Source organism: Chanos chanos, chromosome 2 (assembly GCF_902362185.1).
Source record: "Chanos chanos chromosome 2, fChaCha1.1, whole genome shotgun sequence".
In the NCBI taxonomy this organism is placed as follows: Eukaryota; Metazoa; Chordata; class Actinopteri; order Gonorynchiformes; family Chanidae; genus Chanos; species Chanos chanos.
In genome coordinates, this window is record NC_044496.1 from 44,531,636 (window position 1) to 44,536,877 (window position 5,242).

Sequence of the window (5,242 nt, forward strand, 5' to 3'; positions counted from 1 at the left end):
TTACACATTGCTGAAAACTGGGTAAACCTTTTTTGAAATTCAAAAAACAGCTCAGTCAACACAAACTGGTCAATGGAGTCTAATGTTACCATGATGTATTGTGCAGCTGGTGAATCATCAAATAAACACACAGAGCAGGTTTACTAGGGCTTGAAAACCAAACCATTTGGATTATCTCCTCCTGCCTTAATCTCCTGAAACACATCTATCATAAAAACCATGAATGAAGAAATTCCATTGTGGTATTGTAGAGGTAACTGACATATTTCTCTTAAATCTCCTTGAAACTACATGTTGTCCGAGGGAGCAGTGCCAACTGTTGCATTAGTATGATACAGGCTATGAAATGATTCAAACTGGAAACTGCCCAGGAGATGCAGATGTGTCAGGACAGCTCGATGAATCAAAGGATGCATGGTTATAGTTAAATGTCATATAATTATCACCAGTTTGGTGGGGGTGGGGGGTAACTGTGGAAACACATTTCTATAAAGTATGAATTGGAGTGTGCATTTGTAGAGTGTTAAAAGTGCTAAAAATATAACACCACCACCATGACCAACAACAACAACAACAATAAAAATAGCAATATTAATAAAAATAATAATAGTAATAATAACGCTAATGAAAATAATAATAATAATGCGCACAACATCTTTCAGATTATCTGTAATCTGGTTGTGTACTTTCCCTCTGATGTAGTCACTGAACTCAGCTGGCATTGCTTACATAAACAACGCTGATATATTTAGTATGTCTTCAGGGCCCTGCACTGCAGGACTCCATGTCAGCACAGTACACACAGGTTACTTATGGCTCACACCTTCTATATGGCATAACAGTATCTCAGCATCTCATGATTTTGCATTGGACAGTCAGTACAGATAACTCAATGTGTTTGCCCTCAGAGATTTAACTCTGAAATGATCCAGCTCAGCTGAGCGCACTCCATACCAACCCAGGACTGCTTAATGCATTGTCCCGCAGGGCAGCTGTCAGAGCAGGAACAATATTGTTACTCTCCAAAGTAATGACCCAAAGCCGTACTCCATTACCAAACTTAGTGCTTACTTAATAACACATGTGCACTGAGAATGAAATTACATTTGTGAGCTGCTAGCTTTACAAGCTGTGCCTGATGCCTAAAAAAAAATAATGTACTTTACCTTCATTCCTGGTATCTGAATCAAACTTAATTTCTTAAATGCCACCAAATGAGCCATTATATTGCTGGTCAGGCTATATGGAAAATAACCTGTGCGAAGCAGAGTGAAGGAGGTGGGACTTTGGTTTAGGGGAGGGGGAGGTAAACCTTGTTATGTGGAACTGCGCGCACACACGCACACACACACACACACACACACACACACACACACACACACATACAATTCAAGTTCATCTGTCTAACCTTTCTAATGATCTGAATATTAAATCTACAGTAAATCAGACATTCATGTGTGTGCACATGCACGTGTGTGTGTGCGCGTGTTTGTGTGTGTGTGAGTGTGTGTGTTTAAAAATGGTTGGAGTAAAAGCCTACATGAAACACTTGAGCTGCTCAGGTAGAGCTTTTCCTGCTCCTGGTTTTAGTGAAACTCTCTCTGTGTAAAGACTTGGTCTTGCTTTCGACTGTGTACATTCTATTCCATAATATTAATGAGTGTATCAGGAGATAGCAGCAGTTCTCCCCCAGGGTGTACCTGGTAATGAGGGCCAAATGGGAGCCATTAGGTGAAATGACTGCAGGTGAGGGGCATGGCAGTTAAATTACTCTTTTTTTTTTGTTCGGCTGGCATGAAATATGGTGAGAAAGACAGAAAGATGAGAAGAACAGAATAAACGTTTTTCTTTTGTTCCAGCCGCATTTGCCTCTTATTTCAGTAAAGTGTGTAGCTCAGATATCCTCCCATTTCACTAGGGAAGGTGTTACAAAACATCTCTAAAAACATCTTGGGCTCTGCTGACAGATCTACAGACAGTTACCCTAAGTTCAACAAACTCTTTGAAGTTCAGAAAGGGTTTGAAGTCAGAAGGACCAACAATGGGGGATGGTCAGTTTGAGATCCAGTAAATGTCTAAAAAGTGTCTAAAAGTGTCTGGTGTTTAATATAGTGACATTAAGTTATAAAATGTTATGTTCTGTCAGCAAGGGCCTGGTGCAGTCTATTCTTAAGCACTGAATACTAAGTCTCTCCATAAATGCATCAACTTGTGTTTGCTGATTGTTTTTAAGGATTTGAAGTACACTCTAAGTGTGTGATTTCTGCCAGAGTGAGGCCGCCTGTCGCACAAAATCATTCTCACCAGTGTAGTCATCATTCACGCTCTAGTGATTTTCAGTCAAAAAGGAGCCGATATCATATTCACATATCAGATCCGATTTACCCAGTCCTAAGTGCGTCTCTCTATCGATTTCGGTATAATTTGGCAGCATTAAGAGGATTGAGGGACAGACAGATGAAGTATCTGTTGACAGAATAAAAACCTGCTCTAGAACAGAGCGGACTTGCTCTCTAACACTGCTGTCAGTCATCTGTATGCAGATGGAGAGATTACACAATCAGACAGCTTCCCTTTCCTCTCGCAAGAACTCTTACTGTATTTCTCCTCTCTCTCTCTCTCTCTCTCTCTCTCTCTCTCTCTCTCTCTCTCTCTCATTCTCATTCTGAGGTAGGTAGATTGTAATGGGGATTAACTCAATGACCAATTAAATTAATGATATGGACCCTCATCTGCTTAAGGAATGTAATCTATACAGATCCACTGAACTAAGCTCATCTCTTTTAGACCAAAGTAGTGCAAGTAGTACAGCGTCTTACCTGACCTCAGAATTTGAAAACTATTTTTTAAAGTTTTCGTACAGAATTTTTTTTTTAAATGTACTGTGAACCACATGAATTGTCAAGTGTTATGTCCATATTTCTGAACATCAGTCCCAACTTCTGTGCAGTGTTCTGTGCAAATGTTCAAAATGATTAATGCAGACCCTTTATAGCTAAAAAAAAAAAAAAAAAAGCTTATAAATTATGAGTGAGATCATTTTAACTGAGCAAATTGTTTCAACTGTCATCCTATGACCGGTTCACTGTAGTAGTCTTTCTGGACTGTACTTCTAAAATATTGCATTTTTTAGGTTTTCCATGGAAATTATGTTTAAATATTTCCCCCTTTTTCAGATTTAAGGTTCCCAGCTCATTATACATTTGAAAACTTTTTCATGAAAGTGAATTTCATACGATCTGGAAAGGAATCTAAATCCCACTTGTATTTTATGACCTTAAATAAGAGAACGTTATTAAAACATTACAGATTTATAGAATAATGTTCTATATTGGCATTTCTGGGCACTGTGCATATTTAAAGGCTTGACTGCTGAAGAGAGCAGTGCCCACGCAATGCATCTAATACCATTCCAGTATGTATTGAGACAATACAAATCAAATGTCCTTTTGTGCCACCACCTGCTCCTCTGTGACCTAACTCCGTAACCTCGGAAATTACAGTTGTCATTGCACCTGATTCCAATATGCATCTCGTCCCCCACACAAAGTCCTGCTGTATAATGCCTACACACAGTTGATGACTAGACCTCCCTTGTGGTCTCTTGTTCATGCTATAATATCATCCTGTCCACTTTTTCATTCATTTCCCTCTCTCTCTCTCTCTCTCTCTCTCTCTCTCTCTCTCTCTCTCTCTCTCTCTCTCACTCTCTCTCTCTTTCTGAGCATCAGTAATCTGAACTACAAATCCCATAGCATAATAATCCATCAGTCTCTCAGAAGTTGACTGACTGTGAAGAACTCACCTCATAATCAATGTATGTGTGTTTCAGTAGGCTCTAACGACCACCATGTGGGTTACAGTGTGGATTAATCATCTTCACATCTCCCATGGTGAAGTTCTGTCTGTGTGATCATTAATGTGAAAGAAGTGTCGCTGGATTCTGACAGATATGAGTGAGTGTTGACTTTAATGACACTGTCCAGATCTCAGTCGAAGTCTCCTTCAGGTCTAATGGCACACATGTGCCCCACTCATTCTCTCAGTATCATCTCATCCTGTAACACCTGCTAGCTCCTATCCACCACCATGGTCTGTGACATGTTATCAACCACCAGCAATGCATGTTCCATGTTAATCACTAACATCTGACAGACTTTCCTACCAGTTCAGTGATCCATGTTCTAAGTGCTGTAGCCAGTGAGACCGAGGAGCATGACTTTAAAGTAAATATACTGTCTGTCAGTAGGTTCGCTTAATCTACATTCTTTCAGTATTTAAAATGTCATTAGGTGTTTGTTGATGTGGTGCTGATTGCTTGTAAAGTTTAGGGAGAATTTCATCAAGTTAGGATGGAGTACGAGTCTGTGTAAACATGTATGTAATATTTAGAAAGGATGTTTTAGCGTAACTTCTCTCTGTGTGCAGTTAAAAGATGTTTCTGTATGTGCTGTATGAATTTCTGAACCGTACTCTGTCCTCCATCCTCAGACTGAATGACAGCAAACATTGTGGTATCTGTCACGATTTAGATGTGTCAATTAACTTGAAGCCACTGTCATGATGGTCCTTGAGCTGAACTCTGTTACAGTTTGTCATGCGGACCACCAATTCGTCAGGTCATGATGACTTGGTCAGGAGGGAAAAATAGAAAAGGGTCCTTGAGTTTAGCTCAGATTGAAGAATATAACAAAAAAATATATATTGATTCTACAGCCTTACAAACTACTTACACATTTTTGTTTACTATTTTATTTTACACTCACGCTCACATTCACTGATTCTTTGAGCTTTATGGATCTCTTAATCTAAATTTATCAGAAGAGTTTCACCCTTTTTGCACTTCAATTTCACTTGGATCAAAGAATCTAACAAAATACTTATTGGATCTACAACCTTGTTGTCCTTGCACAGACATGTACCATCACTGCCGTCTCCCATTTTTCAGTCAGACATGGACAATTATGATAAGGTTAACCTGTTGCATGGAACGTAACAGAAAAATGACTTGGACCATGTGAGACACTGGACGTTTCTGGTGTGACTGTTGTCACTTGATAGATTGGAATTGGACTGTGTCAACTGTGTGTTCAAAACTGGCGAAAACTGGACCAGAAATGATGTGTGTGTTCATGCTGCATTACACACGTGTGATTTGTGTCACGTGTGAGGGGGAAAAATCAGAATTGACTCATTTTTTTAGTTGCAGTGTGAATGCTAATCGTGGAGAAAGGATTTTGTA